General features: G+C 42.3%; 1 long non-coding RNA gene across 1 annotated transcript; it reads left to right on the top strand.

The window, feature by feature from the left end:
* The first annotated feature begins 27 nt into the window (after window positions 1-27).
* LOC103163847 lies at window positions 28-27,616 on the top strand. Its single transcript, XR_003479424.2, has 3 exons — window positions 28-268; window positions 4,025-4,389; window positions 27,087-27,616. It is a non-coding gene; the product is annotated as an uncharacterized LOC103163847 (long non-coding RNA).

The raw sequence follows: 27,616 nt of genomic DNA, 5'->3' as shown, positions 1-27,616 counted from the left end.
GGGAAGGGCGGGCGCAGCGGATAGCGCGGAGCCCGCATGCGCAGACCGATGTGTTTGCCAGCTCCGGTCCTCGGTTGGAGCGCTCTGGTCGCCGAGGTGCGACGGCCGCCCTTAAGGCGCTAGCGCGTTCCTATTCCCGCGGCGGGCGATGCTGTGGACCCGCGCTGTCCGAGCTGAAGAACTGGCTTGTAGCTGGTGGGTCTGTCAATGAACAGTTGCGTTTCTGTGAATGAGGCACGCAGGAAGTTTTCCCGGCTGTTCTTTTTGCGTAAGTTGCAACGGGATAGGAAAGTGATAAATCCCAAACATTGCCAGTGAATCGGCAACACTTTTCTTAGCATCGACTGCAGTTTCTTTCCTTTAAAGATAAAGTGCATATTATCATAAAGGTGTTGCTAATCATAGCGATCTAGGATAAACCATAGTCAAAGATGACGGAGGCAAAAGAGGGACCCTTCGTTTGGAGGGGGTACATAGCAGTTGACTATGATCGAAGTATACTGTATGTATGCATGTATGAATATGCCATTATGAAGGCCATTGCAATTATCTTGTGTCAATAAACTTTCCAGGATAAAGATAAAATTGAGAGGTTTGCCAGAGAAAAAAACAATCTTTGTTGTGTAGATTGTGATATTGTGCAGACGGCCTGTGAATCTTTATGCTGTTGGTCCAGAATTCAGAATCCTCCTGCCTTGGACTCCCAAATGCTGGCATTATAGGTATGCACCTCAGCCCTCTAGCCTGAATTAATTTCTTAGATAATGTTTATTGGATGCCTATCGCAAACACATGGGCCTTGGGGTCCACAAGTATCAAGCTCACCACCGGATCCAAAGAGAAGTTTGGCTGTGTTATGCCCACCTTCCTTCCAAAGGGACTGGGAGCTGCTTCAACCATCCCTGAGTATCAGGCTGGAGGGAGCAGCGCCTCTGACCTCTTACAACTCAACTATTTCTGCTAAACTCAGTCATTGAACAATCTGCTTTGGCTTTATTAAAATCCCCCAAGACAAAAAGCTGGGCATCCTAGAGCTCGCCTTTAATCCCAGTACTCAGTAAGCAGAGACAGAGGCAGGTGGATCTTGTGAGTTCAAGGCCAGCCAGGTCTACAAAGTGAGTTCTAGTGAGAAGCCCAGTCTCAAAACAAAAAAATTAAAAAAAATCCCCAGACAAAGAAATGGTCCAACAGGCAATAAATCAAATCATTTAAACTAGTCAACTCAAATGTATTTCCCTAATGGTCCCTCCATGTAACTCCATGAATCAGTGTCTCTAAGGAAAAGTCATCCGTGTTATCCTTACCTGCTTCTTGAAAGCCTAGCAACCTGCCTTTGAGGTAATCAAGGATTTTGCTCCATGACAAAATACCTGATTGCCTACTCCTGGGTTCCCAGAGAGTCCATTCCCTAGAGCAGACATGTTTGCAGCAACCAGTTGTTTTCATACTACTTTCTTCATTAATATTTAGAGTTTGGATTAAATCTATGGATTGTGTGTGTGTGTGTGTGTGTGTGTGTGTGTGTGCGCGCACACCATTGTGTGCATGTACCAGTAGAAGATAGAAGGCATCAGGCATAGAAACCAAACTCCAGTCCTCTGCAAAAGCAACAAGTTCATTTAACCACTAAGCCATCTCTCCAGCCCCAAATCCATAGTTTTGTTTTTTTTTCCCAGAAAGCAGTCGGGGTCAGAGATCCCCCCCCCCCACGCTATTAGGGTCCTGTGGTTATAGATTAAAGGTGAACAGAGAAAGGAGGAAAGAGTTTGTTGATATCTGCACTAGGCAGATCTCAAGTTGATTCGGTTGTAAGTAGGGTTTACTTGATTACTATGTATCAATTTAAATAGACCGGAAACTTTTATACAGACCGCCCTAAGCCTGGTCCTTCTCATTGAGTATTTTTCTTACTATGTGGCACTATTGCCAACTTCTAGCGGCTTGGACGAAGTGTATGGAAATACTATTAACATCGCCATCACTAAAGTTGATACTGTTGCCCTTATTAGCAAACAGAAAGTGTTGGTGTCCCAAGACCTTGGCAACACTCAATGTGTGCCCAGAGGAGGCAAGGCCTGAGGAAAGAAAGATGCAAAGAGGTCCTGGAGCTTTCCTGCAAAGCCTTGACCCTGGCATCTCTTTCTACGCTCCCGGCCTCCCCTTTTTCACCAACCACATCCTACTTCCTCAACAGGTCCAGGGCTCCTGTCCAGGCCCCACCTGGCCCCTTCATTCTTTCAATGATGTGTCCACAATATTTTTAAGCAATTAGTAGTTATAAGACAGTGTTCTTCACACGTATGCTAATTTTTCAAAAATGAGTCATAATATGTCCCCTTTCCTAAGGGGAACAAGCCTGGGACTTTTAAAGAGGGGGACTTTTAAAAAGCTTTTATTAAACTTTAACAGTGTCCTAAGGACACTAAGACTTCACCTGTTACCACATTTCATTTTGTAGTAACACTGTGGGATTGGGTACAGTTTTGCTATTTTTTAAAAAAGCACATTTTTTTTTCTAAAATTAATTTTATTGTATACAAGATGGTATTTTAGTATGTGTATTACTTTAATATATATATTGTATCACATATAATATATATAGTAGAACAGCTAAAGTAAGCTAGCATCTGTTACCTTAGGCAAAGGTCCAAAGACTCTTCTGCTCCTAGAAAGCAACTGCAAACAAAAACTGCTACTAATGAGGTTCAGAGGGGCCAGAGTCCATCCCAAGCTGACAGCCAAACTTGGCAGTATTATCCGAAAATTTGGCAGGTCATCCATGTGGTGCTGGTTTCAGAAGCATGAATGATGCAACAGTAAAGAGGCTGTAGATTCTTTGTTCACAGTTTGAGAGTCGCTGAGGTCAAGCAGTGTGTGTCAGGGTAGTTGCTGTATAAGGGTCTGAGAGGTCACTACCTCAAGCTGTGGAAAAGAAGCCTAGGCTGCAGTGGAGACCCCCAGGATGTTAGAGATGCCAGAGCTGGGTGATATTTGCCAAGGAGAGCTACATACAGGAAGTAAAACTAGGCTGAGAGAGAGAGAAAGGTGTAGCAGGAAGCAATGCTTGAGGGGTGAAGCCAATAAGGCCCTTGACATCTGACATTGAACTACAGGATTTGGACCCTACCCTGCTGGGTTTCCATCTACTTTGGTCTGTGATTTCTTCATTATGCCCTTTTGGAATGGTAATGTTTATTCTGTGCTTTTATATGTTATATGTGTCATTTAATTTTTTGATTTTATGGGAGGTTACAATTAAGTTATTGCCTTGAGGATCAGAAGAGACCATTTCCAAGAGTGTATTAGTTACTATGCATCACTCTGAGCACTGTACCCAACAGAAACAACTAAGAATCTAAAGGACTCATTTGATTTCATCCTGGTTTTAGTCCATCATGGCAGGAAAGGCATGGTATGATGAAGCCTCTCAGTGCCTGGTGATGGGAACATGTGGCAGAGGCTGTTCCCATTACAGTAGAACAAGAAGCAAGTGAGGAACCGGGGTATTATTACTCAAAGGTCTACTGTTGTGTTGGACTTCTTCCACTTGGGCCCCACGACCATAGGCGCTCTAGACCTCCAAAATAGCACAACTATAGGAAGAACAAGCATTCAAAACATGAGCATGTAGAAGAGATTTCAGGGTCACACCTTAATGAAGACCCTCTGAAAATTGAGTGTATGTGTTACATGTGTGCTCATGCTTGTGTTTAAGCAGGTTCACTTATATGTATGTGAAGGGAGGAAGTCAGTGTCAGTTCAACAATCTTTACTGTCACGGTTTTCCTGCCATGATAAACCATATCCTGGAACTGGGAACCAAACCGACCTTTCCTTCTTTAAGTTGTTTTTGTCACGGCAACATGTAAAGTGAGGCTTGTGCAAAACACCATACTGACTAGGCCATCTCCCTAGCCCCAAATCCTCTCTTAAAGAGTATTTTTTTACAGGAAACATTAGAAGGTATCTTTATATACTGCATTAGTAATTTTCTATCATTGTGATAAAGCGCATCTTTTGACAGAAATAGACCATGATGGCAGAGCAGAGTAAGGAAGCAGTGGACACTGGAGCAGCAGCTGAGAACTCACATTTCCACCTGCATGCAGGAGGCAGAGAGCACACAGGGGATGGAAGGAGACTCTGGCAGCCTTGAAGCCTGCCCCCAGTGACACACCATACCAACAAGGCCATACCCCCTAATCCTTCCCAAACTGTTCTACCAACTGGCGCAACTGGAGCCAAGTATTCAAACATATGACCTATGTGGGCCATACTCATTCAAACCACCATATAACCCATGCCCACTCCCCTATAATAACACCTCGCATTCATATGAGATTTCATTAGTCCACACCAAGGCTTCAGGCCATCACCATACTGTACAAGGTAAGTATTTATCAGATTTCTCCACTGTGAAGCCAAACTCTGCCTGTGGGCTCTAGTTTTTGGAAGAAACCACTTGTACGCCCTGTGTGGGAGGAGATGATTTCCCCTTGAGGCCAGGGAATCCACATAAATTATTTGGAAGTCACAGAAATTAACTCTTTTCTCCTTTTCTTAACTTATCCCAGTATCCATTTATGTTAGTATCGACTAATTCTGTCTAACAGTATACTGCTTTGTTTATTGTATTGCTCAGATTTTTCTAGATGATGTTACAGGGAACACCTTCAGTTGGCTTCTTTTCCTTTTAAATTACCTACTATGGTTATGCATCTCCACCCCTACCCCAGAAGCCTTTCTTTTAATTCCCTGCTCTGGTCATAGCCATGTTTGAAAAATATGGAAATAATTTCAGAAATGGCACAGTAGAAGCTCGGCTGACTGTAGAGATCAAAGGGAGGTCAGGTTAATCAGTAACTTCTCCAAGAGTGTCTCATTCCTTTTCTTGAGAAACAGTACTAGAAACCTCCATCTGCAGCAATGTGTGCTGGTAACGCTGGAGTGATTGCTTGTAGGCTCCTCTTAGTTAACTGTGCAAAGACATGTGCATGTGCGTACACATGTGCACATGCATGTGTGTATACATGTATGTCTGTTCTATCCTGCACTGATAGCAGTGATACATACGTCACTAAATATTTCTACAGATAACCTATGGTCATATAAATGAGATTTTAAACTGCCAGTCTCAAATGCTAATCTCTTGACTCAGGGATCAACATGCCCCATTCTTGTCTATAGTTTCTCATTCCAAAGGTAAAAGGAACCCACTCCTGACTTCTGTCTTCCATGTGTCAAATCATTCAGTTCTGATTCACATGTATAGCCACATCACTTGAGATGCTTTGCCTGGCTCACTATGGTTCCATCACTCTTCTGTCTCTCTCTTCTCCCCTCTCCATTGTAGACTCCCTACCCCACTCAGGTTTCATCACTCCTCTCTCTCTCTCTCTCTCTCTCTCTCTCTCTCTCTCTCTCTCTCTCTGTGTGTGTGTGTGTGTCTGTCTGTCTGTCTGTCTGTCTGTGTCTCTGTCTCTCTGTGTGTGTGTGTGTGTGTGTGCTCTCTGTCTGTGTCTCTGTCTCTCTCTCTGTCTCTCTGTCTCTCTGTCTCTCTCCACCATAGACCTCTCCAATGCTGGGATTCTTGTTTGCTGACCCCTTCTACAATCCCAATGGCAGTTCCTTTTACTATACTTATTACTAAAACCATCTTTCTACTTAAATTTTGTTCCTTCATTGGCTTTTCATCCTTAAAATTCAAATCATAAGTCATAAGTTTGGTTGGGATGAGAGTCTGGTCTTTCTCTGGAAAAAGAAGTGGCTGTCAGTCACTTGTTTGCTCTCCATTATCTAGGAAGACTGTCTGGCAGAGTTGCTACCAGATGTAGGAGGCAGGCCGCTGCCACACTGCGGTGGGGATGGCAGGGATGAGCAGGGATCATAGTACAAAGTGTGCTGTGTGGGAATAATTTTAGAACAATAGACACTTTGCCTGATCATAGTTATCAAAAGGGAAAGAGATTGCTCAAATAGGACTCTCGTGTCGCAGTCTGGGGATGGCTTTTTCTGGGGCATAGTTCAATGAGACCAAAAGTGCTTTTTCTCTCTGGTGTTTGAATGCTAATGAGGCTTAGTGCTGGCAGAGTGATCCACATGATAACAACTCTGATAGAAGATAGAAACAGGATCCCTTTGGGGATCCTCCGGGGATCATGGGAAGTGTTGCCATTTGTCCAGATGGTGTGAGTGTACTGTGATGCTGGATGTCTGCATGCATGCTTGAGAAGTGTGGTTTGAAAGAAAATGGCCCCCAAAGGGTGTGGCACTATTAGGAGGTGTGGCCTTGTTGGAGAAGGTATGGCGTTGTTGGAGGAATGTGTCACTGAGGGAGTGAGCTTTGAGGTCCCTTTTGCTCAAGTTTCACTCAGTGTGACCCTCAGTCTACTTCCTGTTGCTTGCATATCAACATGTAGCAGCTCGCTCTCTCCAGAACCAGGCCTACCTGCATGCTGCCATGCTCCCCCACTGTGATAATGGACTAAACCTCTGAAACTGTAAGACAACACCTCAATTAAATGTTTTCCAAAAGTTGTGTTACGGTGTCTTGTCATAGCAATAGAAACCCTAAGACAAGGCAGGAGGGACATGGACAGGAGACTATGACTCTTTCTGGGTTTTCATGTCTCCATCTATAAATCCTCTCCAGGGCAGGAATTTCCTGGTGAGTTTTAAGAACTAAAAACTATCATTGTCAAAAGGATAATTTTGAGCAAAGGTTCCACATCCTATGACATAGGAAATTCTTTCTTGTCTGATCTATAGCAGTCAAAAGTAATTATAGAATGGGGTAGAACCCAAAAGTCCCTAAAATGACACATGGTTTTGCTCTGAACAACAGCGATAAGAAATGGGGAGCTGATCATTGATTTTGGACTGTATCGGCCAGAACTGCATTGTACCTGTCAGACTGTCTATCTAAAGGGAGGATGTACAATGGGTCTTCAGAAGCACAGGTCCTGCTAGGCCTTGGGTTCTTAGATAAGAATCAGAAAAGTCCCCTTTTCTTCAGACATCTTACATCCATCTGTCAGGAAATTGTCATAATAAATACCTACTCTATTGTCTGTGACACTGTATGGATATACAAGTGTACATCTTAATTGCATCCAGGAAAGGAAATGGAGTTGAGTGATAAGGTAAAGGTAAAGGAGAAAAAAAGGAAGAAACTGCCTTCCCTGTGCACTGGGGGCTGTGGAGCTGGATAGCTGGATCTGCTCTAATGGGGTTTCCTGGAGCACAGCCAGGTAATGATTACTAAGGCAACTGCAAGGAGGCAAACTGCTGCAACATGAGAAGCATTCATAAAATAGTCTGTCTCCTCATGTCCTCCAGCTCCACTCCACTGACAAAAAGATACAGTGTCAAGGGCAGACACGGAGATAGGGGATGGGACTGAACTGAGTCAAAGGAACAGGGGAGGGGAGGTCTTCAGGAAACTATTCAGCTCATAACACAGACAGGAAGACAGTCACTTTGTGAAGGTGATCATCTTGAAGGACAATATTCATGGGGACCCATGCAAAAATCAAGCATTTTGCTATCATACTTCCTGTGCTTGTACGTGACCAGCATAAGGCCAAAGCAGAGACCATGATTCGGTGACAAGGTCTCCATCAGAAGGTAGTGTGTAGATTTCACCTGGGACGGGAGGGGGAGCTTTTAATGTCAGTGGGACAGAACTAAAACTCCTAGCAGAATGAAACTGAGTTGGTGGGGGCGGGGTGTGTGTGGAGCAGAAGGCTCCATGCAGGGACACCCATTCGTTAAAGCACAGAGGGCCCAGGTAAATATGCAGGATTCAGGGGAAGTTGAGTGAAGGGGGGGGGCGGCAGTTCCAGAAAGCACAGGTTCCTGCTCCCTTCGAATGCTAAAATAAGCTTATTCCTGAATCAAAATTGGCTCTAGAGACATTTACAGCAGAAGTGGGGAACTCCGAATAACATATCTTCAGTAGCATTTATAAATAACACTAAGGTAAAGTAGCATCACCCATATGATCCTCAGGCATGGAAAAGAAGAGCATTGTAAGTACATAATGGAGGACTTGGAGAGATAGCTCCCTCAGTAAAAGTGTCTGCTGTACAAGCCTGAGGACCTGAGTTCAATCCCAGACCTCATGGTAGGGACAAGAAAGCTAGGCATTGTGGCCATGGAGCAGTCACTACAGAGACTTCCAAATGGTCCAAGTCCAGAGAATAGGTGACAGCTAAAAGTGAGGCATCTAGGTCGTCCCTGCAAAGCTGGAGGACATCTGGTGGAATGGGGGCAGAAAGAGGACACTTCACCTTCCAACTCACTACAGGAAGTAGACCAGCATTTTATGCCAAAGTCTATGTGTTACAGATATAAAAGAAGGAGAAGAATCTCATTCTAATGCATAGAAACCATTTTTTTAAAAGTCATAACAGAAATTTTCTCCTGGAGTTAATAAAAGACATACCAATCCAGACACAGGAGGCATTTGTTCAGGGTACAAAACAGAGAAGATGAGAAGAGAAGCTCTCCATCCTATTGTAAGGGGAACCCTAAATATGCAGAATAGAACATTGTATTGAAAGCAGCAGAAGGAAACATCAAGTCACATATAAAAGAGAGCCCATGGGAAGAACAGCACTTCTTCAACCAAACTTTAAAAGCCAGAAGGGCCTGGAATGATGTCTTTCAAGTTCTGAAAGATAACAATTGTCAAACCAGCATACTGTGTCCAGCAAAGCTGTCACAATTGAAGGAAAAATAGAAGCTTTCCACTATAGAAACAGACTAAAGGAATTTATGGCCTTGCTAAAGAAGATACTTGAAATTTATGGCCTCGCTAAAGAAGATACTTGAAGGAATCTTCCAGACTGAAAAAAAAAAAAAAAACCAACCAAACAATAACAAGAAAACCAAAAAAAAAAAAAAAAAAAAAAAAAAAAAAAAAAAACCACAACAACAAAAAAAAAAAAAAAAAAAAAAAAAAAAAAAAACCAAAAAAAAAAAAAAAAAAAAAAAGACAGAAAGAAAGAAAAGAAAGAAACACACACACACACACACACACACACACACACACACACCACAACTCAAAACAAACAAAGAAACAAATACAAAAGTCAGCCAGGTAAGCCAGGTATATGATGTTCTGACTGTAATCCCACTTCTGGAGAGGTGGAGACAGGTTGATCTCTGGGGTTCACTGGCAAGACAGTCTAGCCTAAGTTATTATCCTCAAGGCCAGCAAAAGATCTGGCTTCATAAGCAAGGTGGATAGTACCTGAGGAACAATACCCCAGGTCAACATTTGGTCAAGAGATGCACACAATCATAGAGGAACACACCCAATATACAAAGGGAACATAATTCAGACTAAAAAGCTATGGCACATTCTGGGACATAGACACCTCAAGGATATTACACACAAAGAAATAACTTGCCTAGAGATAAATAGTTCATAATTGTATTTTCACAAGGAGCCTGGAGATACCAAATCGGTAGCAATGGAAAGTAGCATGGTGGTTGCCAAGCCTAGGAGAGGGAGAAGTGGAAAGCTAGTGATTACTGGGTGTAGAATTTCAGTCTGACATGATGAAAGAATTCTGGTGATGGATGGGAATTAGTTTCACAATACTGAGGATGTATTTAATACCACTCAACTGTCAACTTAGGAAAGATAAACATGATAGCTTTCATGTTGTCTATATTTTAAAATAGTAGTAAATGAAATGCCCTCCCTCACCATAAAGTGATGGAGATCTGGGCCCTGTACAGCTGGAACTCAGTAGCAACAATGTTAAAACTTTGGTCAGTTCCTTAACTATTTCACTGTATTTTTATGCATATATCTTAAAAACAAAGTAACATTAAAATTTCTTTCAAGGTCTTTTCTAAGGTGTCCATTGAAATCTGGAAGGAAACTCCTCTGGGTGACTTTGTTAATGGCAGTCATTAGCTCTGCTGTGCTGGGAAGAGGGCAGAATCACAGTGAAGCCTAGAGGCTCTGTGCACCACAAACTCCCAGGTGAGGTAAACTGTTACTTAGAGCTCCCTCTCAGTTGGCTTAATTCCCTTTATGGAGCTTTACAGAATGAAGATTTATGGCAATCTGATTGAGTTGATTAATTACACACATGTGCACAAGGAGTCCAGCATCAGACACTTTCTTTGTCCTCAAATGTTTTTCTGATAAGGACAAATTACTGAGACTGGGCTGGGAAGGTCCCGACTGCACTGGTAGTGGCCTGCAACATGCGAGCGTTTTTTTCTCTTCACCAAATAAATAACTTGTGTCATCTTTGACTGTGGGGAGATGTTTAAATTCATGCTGGCATAAGAAAATACGCTCAGTGCTTCTTTTGATACCTAGACTAAAGTTTCATATAGCAAACATCAATGTATTACCTAGAGAATAGCAAGCCACCTCGGGGCAGAATAAGCAGTAAACGGCACAATACTTAGCATTCAACATTGAATGACTCAGATCGCAGCTCTGAGCGCCAGACCAATGGAGCGCTAGACATATGACAGCCTCCTGGAACCTTCATCTGTGAGTTGGCTAAATAGCACGTACCTTTCAGTACAACTGTAAAATTGGGGGTAAAATACCTAAAACTGCTCAGGCCCTGTCACCTAATGAACACAAAATCAACACCAGATACTGTTTCTGTCTTTGGTGTTAATGTTATTAGTTTATGCAGAACAGCTGACAACAGTAAGTGTACACTGGTAAATAGTTTCTTTCTTTCTTTTTTTTTTTCTTTCTTTCATTTTTTTTTTTTTTTACATCATTGTGGCTACTAGGAGATCAGGAATAAGACAATTCTAACAATTGGCATTTTGGTTGATTTCAGTGATATCCTTCCCACATGTTAATATTGAACTTTGCTAATATTCTATCCCCCCCACCTTTTCTTAAAATATCATACAAAATGCAATATGAGGGCAAGCTGACAACTGCTTTTCTTTTTATAAATTATTTATTTTCAGTATGTGTGTGTGTGTGTGGGGGGTGACGTCAGAGACTAGAGATGTCTGGTCCCCTGGTGCTGGAGTTACAGGCAGTTGTGGGCTTCCCAGTGTGGGTGCTGATAACCAGGCTCTGATCCTCTTCAACCACAGTGTGTGCTCTTAACCCCTGAGCCATCTCTCCAGCCGCACAACTGCCTGTCTTAGTGAAGAAAGGAATACCTGTTTCAAAATTGTGTCACATTAGCTGGTAAGGACTGTCACAAACAACAGATGCTGTTAAAAAAAAAAATACAGGTTATGATTTAGCAATTAAGTGCCAGAAGACATTCACAGTGCAAGAGGTATCTCCCTACATCTCCTTGGCCTTTGGGCAGATTTTCATCGGATGTAGTAATGGAGCCTTCAGATGTAATGTTCTCAAAGATTCGACACAAACATTGCCCTAGAGTTGCCCTCAGTTTAGTTGTGCAGAGAACTATTTATAAACTTTCCGAAACAAATACACGTTGTCCCAAACTATTGTATATTCTTCAAGCCCCATGACTTCCCTTAAAGGTTTTTTTTTACTGTTGGTTCTAGTTTGTTTTCTAATGGTGTGATCAACATCACGATCAAAACCAACTTGGGGGTTTTATTTATTTCATCTCACATCTTACAGTCTATCATGAGGGGTGTCAGGGCAGGAACCCTGGCAAGCAGGAACCTGGAAGCAGGAACTGAAGCACGGACTATTGATGAGTGTTGTTTAATGCCTTGCCCCCACCCCCATGGTTCTTTTCATACAGCCAAGGGTTACCTGCCCAGAGGTGGCATTGCCCATAACTCGTTGGGCTTTCCCACATCAATCAAGAAAATGGCCAACAGATTTGTTCACAGGTCAGTCTGATGAAGGCCTTTACTCAGTTGAGGATTCCTCTTTAAAGATGAACCTAGCTTGTGTCAAGTTAAAAAACAAAACAAAACAAAACAACAACAACAACAATCCAAACAGCACATCGCTTTCCTGACATTTCCTGTATTTCCCCTCCCCTGGAGAGAATGGAGTGCAAATCTTCTGAATCGTGTTGGGCTATTCACACTGATACATTTATATGCCTTTCTCCCATTTAATGTCTCTTAGTCATTTTATTCCGGCAAACCTTCAGAGAGCAGAGGGGAAATTCCATTCACCCCTATGATATTCTACCCGGCTCTGCTGCACATCAGCTCAGTGGCTTACCAGTGGCAAAGTTTTATTGCAGGTTTTTTGTTTGGTTTTGTTTTAGCTCAGGGGTACAGCATTTCTGAACAAAAAGAACTGCACTAAGTCCATTATTAAGCGCTGAATAGCTCTGGGAATTACCTTTTACACGGGTTTGATAATGTTTCTTAATGAATCCATCCTAAGATTACAGGCTGAAAAAACACTTGCATTCAAAACTCAAAGGGTTGTGAAACCATTCAATAACCACTAATGTTTCATTCACCCCTTGCCAAGCTGCTTAGGCATGGCTCATGCGGTTATGTTTAAAAGAAGAAACAATGACTCTACTTCCACAAGAGTCACAGTGGAAACTTTTTTCCAAACTGAAGTTCTAGTATTGGCTGTACGCATGAGACCTCAAAGCAAGGGAAAGAAGGTGCACACATTTCAAACTCTTTAATAATGCAGCCAGGGAGCTTAAGTTTAGAAATGGCTAAGCTGAAATTTGATATGCAAAGTAGCAGATTCCAAGAAAAGAATCTGATAGGCTTTGGTGAGTGGCTCCTGAGCAACGGGTGAGCCCACTAAAATCTCGTGCTCATGGGTTCATGTCAGCATTTTGCAGTAACTGCATAAGAATATGTTTTTGTGATAAAGTGTGCCTCATTATCAGATAAGCATTTGCAGCTGAGTCTGTGTTTGGCTGTAAAGTAAACCAAGAAGTCTATTATTCTTCTTAAGAAACCTGTTGTTATAAGGAGTGTTTAGCCAGGGACAGCAAGATGGCTCAGCAAGTAAAGCCATTTGCCACCAAGTCTGATGACCTGAGTTCAACTCCTGGGACACACAGAATGGAGAGAAAATCAACTTCCTCAAGTTATCTTCTGGTCTCCGCATGCACATCTGAGGCTTACACACACACTCACACATGTATGCACACACAAATAAAGGTAATTAAAATTCAGCATACAGTTACAGAAATGTGAACTGGATGACAAAACACATAAAAAGAGGAGATATGGATATATGGATAAAGAGTTGCAGAAGAAAGATAATAGCAAGAAGTGAGTAGGAGCAATGTTTGAAGAAGCCAAGTCTTAAGATTTCAGAGTGAAAACAACATCATGAGTCATATATAAACAAAACTAAAATTTTAAAAAGTCAGTAGGGTGGGAGGCAGAGGCAGGCAGATCTCTGTGAGTTTGAGGCCAACCTGGTCTACAAAGTGAGTTCCAGGACAGCTAGAGCTGCTACACAGAGAAACCCTGTTTTAAACAAACAAAAATAAATAAATAAAGTCTAGAATGAGCTGCTGTTATCAGAAAAATCACAAAACATCAAATTCAAAGAGAAACTTCCAGAAGCTTCAAATTTGGGGGCGGGGCTAAAAATTAGGCTCCAAGTAAGTATATCCATTACAAAATATGGAAAGCAGAAGCCAATGGGACACATAAGGGAAAAATAACAACTAACCTAAATTCATCCATCTTTGTTTCTTTCTTTTCCCTTTTTACCCTCTGTATCCCCATTCTTTTTTTTTTTTTCTATCTACTTTTTGTTTGTTTTTCAAGACAAGGGTTCTCTGTGGCTTTGGAGGCTGTTCTGGAACTAAGTCTTGTAGACCAGGCTGGTCTTGAACTCACAGAGATCTATGTGCTTCTGCCTCCTGAATGCTGGGATTAAAGGCGTGCGCTGCTACCGCCCAGCCTGTCTACCATATTTTTAGTAGTATTTTCATTTTACCTTGCTCTGCCAGGTTTTGTTCAGTTTTATTATTACTATTTTTTAAAAACACACCCACATTTTTGGGCTGGAGAAATGACTAAGCAGTTAAGAGCAGTTGCTTATCTTCCAGGGTACCCGCACTCCATTCTCAGTACTCAGGTTGGGAGGCTCAGTAGTTTGTGATGATCAACAATGACTCCATCCTATGGCCCTACCAAAAGACAGTTTCTTTTCCTTCTCCTGATATTTACTTATTAGGGAGAATCATCTCATGTCAAGTCACTACAAAGATTCTTAACATAGACTGTTATCCCAATTAAATTAATTTAGACAACATTTAACTTTGGAAAAGCCCTCAATATTGTCAGTTTAGGGTGTTTATAAAGGCCACCTCAGAAACCATTTAAAAAAACAAACCAAAGAAAAGGGAATCCACTTGAGAAAGATTAATGATCAGTAGGTGTTGTGTGTGTGTGGGGGCTCACATTGGAAAGGTTGAAGTCCTGTACACAGACTTTAAGTGTCAATTAAGAAAGGGATAATTATTCAAATTCTGAAGATTATGATAGGATGAAAAAAATCATTTTCGTTTGTCAGTCATGAGGTGGAAGCCTATGATTTGAACTCATTTTTCTGGTTAATGGAAGCTTGTGCTTTGACCTTCTCTGCCAGTTGGCATATCACATGAAGGCAGAGGGCCACACCCCCTATAGACCAGAACCAAAAGCCATGCACCTTAAAATGCTCATTAGAGCCTCAACATCGACTGTAGGTATTATAAAAATAAATACCAGTAGTCAATAAATACCATAGTCCGTGAAGAGTTATATAAAATCGGAAACAAAAGTGGAAAATTAATATTATTGAATGAATACAATATCACATGCGTTTTATGATGCAATGTTGCTAAATCAATAAATAAATATTTATTAAGATTATTGAGTTAAACATTACAGAATCAAATCACTTTAAAATATTTATTTGCTCATGTGGGTAGATGTGTCTACTTGCACACATGTGTGTGAGCCAGAGTGCATACAAAGAGATAGGAGGACAACATGAGGAAGTTGACTCTCTCCTTTCACAGTATGTATTCCGGGACTAGAACTCAGTCATCAACCCAGTGAACCGACTCGCTGGCCCTAATTACATTGTTTAAATCTATATTTGTATCCCTCAGAGTTTCTATACTCAAGTTACCTAGAAAACAAAACAAAGATACTGAATATTTTAGTTTACTTATTTATTTTTTTTTTGCAATTATAACAACATAACAGAGACTGGGTACATTTTAATGTAAATAGGCTTGTTTGGTTCATGGCTGTGGAGGCTGGAAAGTTCAAGAACACAGTAACATTATCTGAAGAGGGCCTTCTTGCTACATAGTGACATGATGAGAGTATCATATGTAGAGACAGAGCAAATGTCCTAGCTAAGGTTTCTCTACTGTTCCTTGAAAAGTCACTGGTACCATTAAATGGATTCTACTCATGACCACACCTAAACTCAGTTGCTGGGTAGGTATTGAATACCCTGACCAAAAGCTCTGACTCTTAGCATGCAGCAATCCATATTTTCTTGCTTTGACTAGAAGAAAACTTGCTGCATCACACCACACATAACTTGGCCTTGAGAAGCAGGAGAACTGGATCCCAGCTTCTTTCCTGTGTCCTCCCCTGAAAAGGACTGTTGTGTCTGTGGGTAATGGTTCCTTACTGTACACAGAAGGGGAAGGAGTGGTAAGTTGTCTAGACACATTAGATGTTGTTTAATGTACCTCCTGCAGGTGGCCCTCCCAGTAAAAACAGAGGGCAAAAGCCTGGCAGTGATGTCAAATGCCTTTAATCCCAGTACTCAGGACGCAGAGGAAGAAGCAGAAGGATTTCTGTGAGTTCCAGGCCAGCCTGGTTTACAAAGCTACACAGAGAAACCCTGTCTCAAAAACAAACAAACAAGAGGGCAATGAAGGTCATTATCTCTAGGTTCTGTCTTCTTTTTTCTCTGGAGAGCTTTTGCCAGATCAAAGACAATATGGGAGAGCTCTTGGTGGTTTGACTCTGTGCCTCCTCCCCCGACACGACCCTGTCTAACCATACATGGGTCAGACTAATGGATATTAATAGATTTTGATCATAACCTTGGCAGCTTCCATAAGGAGTAGTTAACAGTCAACGTACAGTCAGTCCTGTTTCCATGGGATTTGGGTTCCAGGCCCCTCAGCACTATCACATCTAGGGATATCCAGGTCTCCTATATAAAACTATGTAGCATTAGCATAGAACCCAGCCACTTCCTCCTCATACCATAAATCAATTTAGATGTCTTACAGCAAGCAACACAGTGTTGATTCTATGCAAACACATTGGGTCACCAGGAAATCATGACAGGAACATAGATCTCTGCATGATCAGTATAGAAATTAACATCTTCTTAAATGATCTCTTCTTCCTGCTCCTCCTCTCTCCTATTTTCCTTCATCTCACTCCCTCCACATCCTCTTTCCCTTCTCTTTCTGTCTTTTTATCATGAGGACAGGTATATCAAGATAGGAATCTCACATGTATCCCAGGCTAGTGTTGAATTGAAGATACTTCTGCCTCTCCCTTCTGAGGGCTGAGATTATGTGTGTACATGATGCCCAGGGTTTTCAAGCAGAATCCATGGATATGGAGCCTCGAGTTATAGGTTGACTGTTTAAACTTTGGGAAATTGCTAAAACAGTGACAATACTGAGGGATAGACTCAGAGAGTATAGCCATACCTTGACTCCCTTTGGCTCCTGGAAGGCCACTACTATGGGAATATGGAGGCAGCCTAGGTATTGCTTTTAAAGCAGTCTGTGTCACCTGAGACAATAAGAGGCACCAAATGATGAAAGGACAGAGTGCGACTAGAACTTAAAGCACAGTAGAGACCTTCTCAAGCCAGGCTGAGAAGGTCTCAAGGGCTGATCTGACAGAGTCAATGATCCTTGGCCAGAGAGGATGAACCTGTTATGTTGGGAGGTGTAAGAGGGTTCTAGAGTGCTTACTTCTAGCTTCTGATAGTGTTTATTTTATGTGCAAACACAGCCACATATTGGATAGGGTAGAGACAAGGATCTTCAGTACGAGCATGCAGACTTTCTAGACTATCATGCCTGTCTGCCTCCCTACCATCCAGCAGAGCATCAGAACACAGGATTTGTGGCTGAGACATTGAATCATTGTTGAGTGACTAATGAGCATCTGAAATGTTTAATTCCAAGCTTCTTCATCTGGAAGGTTTGCAGGAGGAACACACAGTGACCTGCGTACTTTTGACTGTGTTCGTGATGGACAGGGAAAGAAAAGTCCTTTGGGTTTTTCTGAAAGTGTTCCCTCCTGTGGTCTTCTACATCATGCAAAGCGTGAACTGTGCTCTGTCTCTGAAGCCTTGCACTGTCTCTCCTGGGTAGGATGCTGGCTAGTGATCAGGTAATGAATTCTGGTCTCTAATGAGCACGCCCACAGTTGTTGTGGCTGCTCGGCATAACTTATTGGCCTCTGACTCCCAGGAAACACATTATACAGGGAAAGCAACTTTTCAATTTGTTATTTCATGAAGTTTGTACCAGCAAACATTACATTCAAGAGTGTGATTTCTCTGGAGTGTGCTCAGCAATTAATTTTGCATCAGCAAATTAGGAGAGCAGCCTTCAGATGCACATGTTCACTGTTGACAGTCTGCTTTTGAAAGCCTTTGTCAAGGGCAAGGCATATTTCTTCCTTCTAGTCATCTTGATCTACTATGAATCTGGTCATTACTAGAACCCAATTCATTTTAAGCACATTAAATCATGGACACAGAGATACTGGGCAATTGTATTAAGAGAGAAAACTCAAAACCCTTGTCCCCCATCCCCCCAAAAGATGTAATAGCCCATCTTGGGAGCTCTCATCACCTTCCCTAAGAAGGAAAGTGAAACTTATTTGAGCTGGCAATGGTTCTATGGCTGTTTGGAGAAGATGGTGTGTTATCCAGAGGCTTTAATTAGCAACCAAACTATGGATCAAAATATCTCCCTTCATGTGGGAGGAAAGTTGTGTGTAAGCCATGTGGTCGAGCAAGTTCACACAGTGAAAACTCTTTTAAGTTTAATTTTAACTTTCAAGTATTTTATTTGTATGTTATATATAACAAATTAAAATTTAAAATTATTTTTGAAACTTCATTATAAAAAATTTCAAATAGAATAAACGTCATAGATGAACATTTGTTTAAAGGAAATTTGTTGTACACAGTATAATGCCTTTCTCAGGATTAGTGTCTCATTGTTATCTTACAACGCTGAATCACATCAATGATAGACACCAGGGGTTGACCTCAGCACTGTTGTCTAATTTTGTCCTACTTAAGGTATCCTGTACACAAGGTGACCCAAGAGAAGAGACTTCTCCAGGAATGCTGCAACTTCTTAGACAAGTTCATTAGGAAAAAGCATAAACTATAACAAGGAGGAAATGAAACAGTGACGATGAGGCATTCATCAACCTGAGAGTGCTCAACTGGAGCCATCTTGGATAAGGAGTATTGTAGAAGTACAATAGAAATTGGGATACTGATGGAAACAAGAGACAGTGGATTCTCACACGGTATCCATCAACACTCTCTTCTACCATATCCACAATCTGTGAATGCCACTGTACCTATGTGTACAGTGATGTCATGACTGACACACTGACACACTGGCTGCTGGTCTGTGTCTTACGTGTGAAAATCTCCTATAGTCATGAGGAAGAAAATTATTTAAATAGCATCCTCATGAGGAACAAAAGTAACTAGGCTCCATACCAGTCCTGCAGTCAGCAACAGACCTGTTCTCCACTGGCAGACACTGTGGTCCCTTCTTCCATCCAAGTAAACCACTGCCAAACACTTCACACTCTGCACCTTAGGTCTTAGTTCTGTAATCACTGGGGTGGATGCCCACATGTGTGCAATATCAGAATCACCAAATGTGTTAGTCTTATCTTCGGAGATGCTATTTACAGGATGTGTCTGCAAGAATAAGGAAGAAGACAGGGCTATGTAAGCATACACCACAAGTCCAGAAGAGTGGTGTGTGTGTGTGTGTGTGTGTGTGTGTGTGTGTGTGTGTGTGTGTGTGTGTGTGTGTGTTTAATTTCTCTAGAATCCTGATTAAAATATCAACTGTGCATTTGAGAGAATAAGGACAAAGAAAGAGATATGTGGACATTTATAAAACTATTTACTTCAGAAAGTATTTCCATCTGCAAATCATCTCTGCCCAGAAACATTCATTGCCCTGGCTCTCCACTCAATGGCTAACAATCACACACATGTTTTCTTAAAGCTGTTGTGGTTTCTTCCTAACCCATTTGCTGTTGGGATGCTTAGAAGGGAACTTTATCCCTACCTCTCTTGTAAATGTTTTCTATGAGTACATTTTCAGAATGGATTCATTTACTAGCTGGTTTGTGTGAATGCTAGGGTTTGAATATGTTTTTTTAAAAAAATTTCTTTCAGAAACACAAAGCAGTAGCATTAGGAGGTGGGGCTTAGTCAAAGGGATTTTGTCAAAGGGCCGAGACTCTTCAGTTCTGAGGATTTCCTTGAATTAACCAAATAACTAACAAATCACCTACATACCTACCTGCCTGCCTGCCTGCCTGCCTGCCTGCCTACCTACCTACCTACCTACCTACCTACCTCTGTATACCAATCACAGGAGTTAGGGTTCAGTCTGTGGTGGGGATGCTGAGGAGAGGATGAGGGTGTTCAGTGTGTGGTAAAGGTGTTTAGTCTTGAGTGAGGGTTTCAACCTTTTTGTGAGGGACAGACACTTCAGGGTGAGGGTAGATTCTGAAGGGAGACTGATTAACCTGGGGTTGGGGTTTTCAGTCCAGAATATGGATGTTAAAGAGATGGGAGTGATCAGTTTGTGGTAAATGTTTTTAGTCTTGGGTAAGATTGTTCAGTCTAGTATGAGGATATACAGTTTGGTATTAGGGTGTTCATTTGAGGTAGGAGTCTTTGCCCTGGGCTAAGAGTTTTCATTCTGTACTGGGAATATTTGGTATGTGGCAAGATATTTACTTGGAGATAAGAATGTTCAGTCTGGTGTGAGGCTGTCACTCCAGGTGAGGGTGTTCATTCTGGAGGGAAGGGGTTAAGTCCAAGGCTAGGATATTCATTCTGAGATGAAGGTACTTTCCAGTGGTAGAGATGTTCATTTGGAGGTGAGAGAGCTGAGTTTAAGATTGGAGTCATGCTGATGAGAAAGTAATCACTCCCACAAGGAGGTGATTAATATGGGGTGTTCAGTTCAAGGATAGGGTATTAAGTTTGGGGTAAAGTTGTTTTTAGTGAGTGTATCCATTAAAAGGTGAGTGTGATCAGTGTAGTATGAAGGTGTTTTCCCCATTATGCCCTTGCTCTGTCTCAGATGAGTGATGGCGTCTATTCTGGGGTGAAGGTGCTCATTGCACAATGAAGGTTTTCAGTGTAGGAGACGGTGTCCAGGATATTGTGAATTGCCTCAGTCTTTAGATAAGGCTGTTGAGTGCCAGGTGAGAGTTCTCATTGCCAGATAGAGGTAATCTTTGTAGAGTAAAAGTTATGAGGTTGCTATCTGTGGTGTTCAGTTTCTTTGTCAACTCATTGCAAAATAGGGTCATCTGGGCACAGGGAACCTTAATGAGAAAATGCCTACATCATATTCACCTGAACTCAAGTCTATAGGGCTTCTGTTCACTAATGACTGATGTGGGAGGGCCCATCCCACTCTATGCAGTGCCACCTCTGGGAAGAGAGGAATGTGAACCTGAAGAGCATGCCGGAAAGCATCATTCCTTCATGTTCCCCGCATTAGTTCCTGCCTTCAGGTTCCTGCCCTGACTTTTCTCCATGGTGGACTCTAAGCTGTAAGGTGAAAGAAATTCTTTCTCAAGTTTTCTTTTGGTTGTGGTATTTATCACAGCCAACGAACACAAGCTAAGACATTCTCTTTTAAGTGAGAGAGCTTTCATTGTGGAATAAGGGTGTTTGTTGCCAGCTAAGGGTTTTCAGTCCTTTGTGAAGTTTCTCAATCTCAGATGTTTGGCGCCAAGTGAGGAGGTTCTTTGTCAGTTGAGGGTGTTCATTGCAGAGCAAATGTGTTTAGCGCACTGAGAGCTTTCTTGGTCTTGGCTGTGTGTGTTCATGATAATGGTGTGATGGCATCTAGTTGTGGGGGATAGTTTTCAGTTATGGGAGAGGCAGTTTTATTCTGTGTTGTTGTCAGTGTTCATTTCTGGATGAGAGTATTGAGTATCTGGTGAAGGTGTGTATTGTGAAGGTGCTCAGTTGTGGATATACATGCTCCCTATGGTATGAGGGAGTTCACGGTACATCATGGCATTGCTCTGTGTTATTTGTGGGTGTTCAGTGCCATGTGAGGGTGTGCAGTGATGGTGAGGTTCGTCAGTCTTGGTTGACCATGTTCACTGTAGTGTGAGGGTGTTTGACTGCTGAGTAAGGTGTTCAGTGAGGGACATGAGCATTTAGTCTTGGACGTTGGATGAGGAAAAAGTATGCAGTCCATTGTGAGGTTGTTCAATCTCGGGTGAGGGTACTCAGTGTTGGGTGAGGGTGTGTTCACTGTCAGGTTAGGGTGTTCTTTGGGAGGAGAATGTGTCCAGTCAGTTGTATATTGCTAAGTCTTCAGTAAGGTTAATCAGTTCTATGTGAGGGTATTCAGTGCCGCGTCAGGGTTTTCACTGCCCACTGATGGTTTTCAGTGTGGAGTGAGGGTATTCATGGCTGAATGTGGGTATTTTATGTCTGGTGAATGTGTTCAGTTGCTCGAAGTTTGTTCAGTGTGAGGTAAGGTTGTTCATTGATGAGTGTGTATATGTCTGTGTGTATATCCATATGCGTGCGTTCGTGTGTGTGTGTGTGTGTGTGTGTGTGTGTGTGTGTTCAGAGTGGGATGAAGGTATTCAGTTCATTAGGAGGTTACATACTGTTGTGTGTCTTAGTTACTTTTTTATTGTTGTGAAGAGACACTATGATCAAGACAACCTATAAAAATTTAAGTGGGGACTTGTTTACAGTATTGGAGGGAGAGTCCATAAGTATCAAGGCAGGGATCATGGCAACTTGGGGGCAGGAATGGCACTGAGCAGTAACTGAGAGCTTACATGTCTATCTACAGGCAGCAGACAGGAGGGGTTGGAGTTTACTGGCTTCTGAAACCTCAAAGCCCGTTCTCAGTGACACACCTCCTCCAGCAAGGTCATACCTCCTAGCTCTTTCCAAAATAATTCCACCCACCAGGAACCAAGCATCCAATATATTAGCCTATGAGAGCCATTCTCATTCCAACCACCACTTTTCACTCTCTGGGCCCCATAGGCTTGTAGCCATATCATCATGCCAAAGTCCCCAAAGTCTCTCATAGTCTATACTGTTTCAAAGCCCAAGGTCCCTTCGGAGATACAAGGCCATCCATTAATTCTAAACCCCTGTAAAATTAACGAGCAAATTCTAACATAAAATGGCATAGAATATGTATTACCATTCCCAATAGATCAGGGGCAGGGTGAGAAATGCTTGGAGGACTGCTTGGGTACTGAGTGAGACTTGTCCTGGGTCTGCAATCTAACATTCCAGCCTTTTGTTGATGATAAGGTGTGAAGTCATCTCTTCTATAACTACTTCCTGTTGAAATTGGGGTATTATCATCAGGGCCCAGGAAGGCTGAAATTATGGTCAAAGGATGAGAAAAGAGAGAGGAGTGCATGTTGGTGGATTTCTGCTTCATCAGCTGCCCAGGTTCTGTGGGACCACCTGGGGCTAGGGATAGTTCTACAGAGTTCTTTGACTGTTCTGCTCTGAATCCCTTGGACTCTCAGAACAAAACAGAACTCAGCAGGGCTGTGTTCTACTCTTACGTCTCTTTTTACTTGCTCATTTGCTTAGGTAACTCCCCAATCTGCAGGGATTGCCTTAAATGAAGCTGCTTTTATGTTGTATTACCTGTAACATTCTATATCACAAACACCAGCTTGCCCTCTCCCCTCAACCTTGAAGGCTTTTCAGGAAAAAGCCTCCAGTAGATGGACTTGTACCCAAGCTTCTGTTCAGTAATTTTGTGTTCTTCTATAGCCAAGAGTCCTTCCCTTTCTTTACACTATGCTACAGAGGAGAAAAGTGGTGAACTCCACTCCAGAAGACCTGGGTTTGAACCCTAATGTTGGAGTGTGAGTGGCTCTGAGAAGGGTTAACTGCATGTTTCTGAGCTTTACTGTCAGGTTCTCTGAGGACTGCTGGCAATATTAAGGGGCATATGTTTGTGAGATGCCAAGTGTCTGGGCGTATACAGGGTGTGCTTAGGACATAGAAAGGTAGTGGCAAGACTCCACCCCATGTTCTCAGGCCGTTTCAGTATAACTGACATGTGAAGTGGTAAACTTGCAGCCTTTAGGCACCCAGCCCAGTGCCTGACATTCAAAGAAAAGACTCAAGAGTGAATTTCAGAAGGGATGTAGCCATAAGGTCAACTGTGGGAGCAAATGACCATCTCATGATGCTGCCAGTTTTGGAGAAGAGACCACTATGACTTGTTCTCTGGGTGTCACAGCCTGTCACTTATGGTCTCACTTGTCAGTGTCTTCCTGTACCCCAGGTCTCTAACAGTTATAACATCTATACTAAAAGCTTTTGCATGCCTTCTTTTATGGTCTGGGTTGTGTTCTCTTTAAATTGATGTGTTGGAGCCCTAATCTCCAATGCCTTGGAGGGTGACAGTATTTGGGGATATGGCCTTTGGTTAAGCTAAAAGGAGGCCATTAGTGTAGGAATGCAATCGAATCTGTGTCCTTGTAAAAAGAGGAAATTTGAACACACAAGGAGACGCTCACACAGAAAAAGGCTAAACAAGGACACAGTGAGAAGATGACCATCTGTAAGTCAAACAGGCCACAGGAATGACCATATTTGCCTGCACCTTCACCATGGACCACCCCTTCTGTAGCTGTGAGGCAGGAGGGGATGTCTGTTATTTAACACACGCCCCACCCCACCCCCAGTCTGCAGAACTTTTCTTATGACAACCCCAGAAGACTACTATAAATACCCTTTTATTTAGTTAGCCCTTAGCACAGTCATTCATAGCAAGTATTTCAATCTCAGATGTGCAAACACAGGCACTTGCATGTAGAATGGTCATGTGACCAGCTTCAGCTTACACAGCTGACCCCCTTAGACCCTATGGCTCCAAATCCTCCATACTTTAGCATGTTTTCCAGTGGGTGCTTGGTCTTTCTCTGCTGTTCCAGTCCCAGGTGGGTTGTAAACCAGTTCTTATTACATGGCATGTCAATATAGACCTCTCATTTCTGTTCTCATTTATTTTTTCTTTGAAATAAAGACACCCCCCCATGTGGGTGTGTTGGGGTGGTTGGTGGGTGGGTGTGGGTGTACATGTTTGCTTGCCTGTACTTGTACACATGGAGGCTAGAGGTGAACACTGAATGTCTTTCTTGGTCACACTCAACTTTATTTTACTCATGGAACTCAGCAGTTTGGCTAGGCTGGCTGGCCAGTGAACCCCCAAGATCTGTCTGTCTCCATCCCGGGGCTCTAGGGTACAGAGGTATACCACTATACCCAATTGTGGTGCTAGAGATGTGAACTCAGGTTCTCATGCTTATGAAGCTGGAACTTTACCTACTGAGCCATCTCTCCAGCCCAAGTCAAGTTTTTGACAGTCAAAAAGTTGGGCCAGCTTTCAGTCTCTTAGTATACTAAGACAAATCCACAAAGCAAAATGCCACCCTCCAAATCACTAAAGGTTCCTGATTCTCATTTTCAGCATCAATGAATCATTTAATAATTTTATTTATTTTGTTTTTGAGATAGGGTATCACTATGTAGCTCAGGCTTGCACCAAGCTTGCAATCCTCCTTCGTCAGCCTCTTGATTGCAGTTATTATAGGTATGCAGCATCACACCTGGTTAGACTCAATAGATTTCACTCTGGAAGCTTCAAGGTTTCTGGACAAATGAATGGGAAATGGGCTAAGGGAGGATAAGTAGACCAGTCCTTGTTAGGATGGTCAATATTCAAATGGCACCATGTCATAGCTCAAAGATGGTTAGTGGTAGGCAATTGGGAGGTGAGAGATGGCCAGTGCAGGCACGTGGACAGCCATAAGAAGCGACAGCTTGACACAGTGAATAGTAGTGAGACAATTGTCAGTTCTGTTGTTAGCCATCTCTCACAGTCGAGCTGTTTTACAGAGGGGCCAACAACCCCAGAATTCCTGGTCACTTCCAAGATGTCCTTGTACTCATAGCTTCATTAAGTAATTAATGTTTGTGATGACTGTGAGCCATCAAGAGGGGTAAATTATACTCTGTTTACTCTGATCTAAGGCAGGCGCTTACATAATACACTTAATTAACATTAAAAATAACTAACACTTATTGAACTCTGTGTGCCAGGGTTTGTGCCCCATGCTTTATGGGGATTATCTCATTGCATAAATATCCCATATAAAATGGCTTTAACTAAAAATATTTTGGCACTTGAGCTTCAGTTGGCTGAAACTTGTACATATATGGAAAACATTCACTAAGGAGGTTTTGATTAAAGGGTGGCTTCCATGTTCTCCTTTTGGACTCTGTGTGTACATAAACATAGAAAGTTTGGTAAATATGTATTTTTGTACTCTGGTAGGTCCTTCAGTGGTACTAGCAGTCACTTACCCACGGGAAAAGCATAGGAGACTCCACTTGAATAGCATCAAACTTTCCAGTGGGCTAGCATCAAACCTGATGCATGCTATTCTTCTGTACATGAGTGCTGATGATAAAGTTTAACCTGTAAATTAGACACAGTAACAGCTTAACAACAGTGTTTAGCTATGTACTACAGTAAAGGTCACACACACAGACTGCTTCTCCCTTAAAATATTACACGCACTATTCTTCCTGTGACGATGTGGGATGGCAATCTCACTCCCTAGTGAGTTAAATGTAGGCAGATACTGCAAACACTGTGATAGCAATGGGCTGCTGTGGAAGGGTTAGCCAAAGACAGAACTGCAAGCTGTGACAGTGGGACTGAGACAGAGACAGTAATGGAACCAGACATGGATGGGTAATGTATAAAGACTGACAGACTGGATACAAGACAAAAGGGATGATTTACATCTTAGGTGAGATCAAGAAAGACAGCACAAAATTGTGCAGAGTCTCTTGGAGTCTCTTCCTAAGCTAGCCATACCTCAGATCTCCGACAGCCTCCCAGGGCTCCCCATACTGCTCAGGCTACCGTCCACATCTACCTTGGCCCCACTTCTTCCCTTCTCTGGGCTACTGCGGCCCCCACTTTCTGTCCATTGTGTGACAACTAGCTCTGCTGCTCATTCCTCATGCCGATAGAACTTGCTTCTCTGGATCACAGGCAGGCAGTACTCTGACTCCATTGTAAACTTCTCTGATGCTGGTACGTCATTCCTTCACCCGTCTTCTGAGAACTTCACTTTTCTCATGTGGACAATAATGGTTAGACTAGTCACGTCATGTTGGCTAATGTGTTCATTCATCTAAATAGCATGCAAAGAGATCATCACTACACAAGTGTTACTTACCTGCAGTGCATTTAGTGTAAGATCCAACGCACTAAGATTTGGTATTCATGGAACTTTTCTTTTTAAGGTTTTTGACAAAAAATTACTCATTTTTATTATGTGTATATTATATGATGTATGTGTGGGCACATACATATCATGGCACGTGTGAAGGTCAAAACAACTTTGTGGAGCTGGTTCTTTCCTTCTACCTTTACATGGGTTTGAACTGAGATCCTCAGGTTTATGCAGCAAGTGCCTTTACTCTCTGAGCCACGTTGCCAGCCCTCACATAGCCTACAAGTGTATTTTTTTTAATAAACATGCAACAATCTGCCCAGCCTGTGCCTTGATCAGGGCCCCATCTGTTGCTTCTACATGAGCAGCAATGGTCTCTGAGCCAGCCTTCTTCAAGGACCTAGACACTCAGATTTCTTTCTCAACTTTGAGACTGAGTCACCAAAATACTAGGTATTCTGTGCTGCAGAGTGAATGTTCATACCCTCCTGAAATTTGTGTACCAAAACTAGGGCCACAGAGTGACGTGATTATGAGGTGTGGCCTTTGGGAGATTATCAAGTCACAAGGGCAGAGCCCTCTTGGAGTCTTCATGAGTGTGATTCTATCCTCAGGAAAGAGACCCAGAGAACTCTGTTATCCCTTGGAGACATGGCAAGAAGACTGCAGTGAGTCCAGAAGTGGCCATCTATGGACCTCAGCAGACACCTAACTTGGCATCCTGACTTTGGACTTCCTGAATTTCCGGTGTTTCTGAGCCGCCCAATCCATGTAACTGTTGGGTTTCTGAAGTGGAAATACACACGTACCATGCACCATCTGTGAGCCGTCTGCAGTGACATGTGGATGGCAGTTTTGTAAGAGCAAGGTCTGCTTTGAAAAGACAGCAAATAACAGCACCCACATGGTCCTGTGGAGGTGTAATGTCCTTTGTTCCCACTTTCTTTTTTCTGGTTTTACTTCTTCTAGTAACCGTTCTTCTACATTGGAAGGCTCTATTCTTCTGTAATTCTTTCTGTAACTACATTTCTAAGACTATTATCTCCCATCAGCTATTTTTCTTTAAGTCTAAAGAATATCCATGTATTCTGTCTTCAATGTTCTAATAAAGCCATATATTCTGAACTCATAAATAAATATTAGT

This window comes from Cricetulus griseus (genome assembly GCF_003668045.3).
Source record: "Cricetulus griseus strain 17A/GY chromosome 1 unlocalized genomic scaffold, alternate assembly CriGri-PICRH-1.0 chr1_1, whole genome shotgun sequence".
NCBI classification, from domain to species: Eukaryota; Metazoa; Chordata; class Mammalia; order Rodentia; family Cricetidae; genus Cricetulus; species Cricetulus griseus.
The sequence above is the reverse complement of the archived record's forward strand: the minus strand, read 5'-3'. Positions and strand labels throughout refer to the sequence as shown.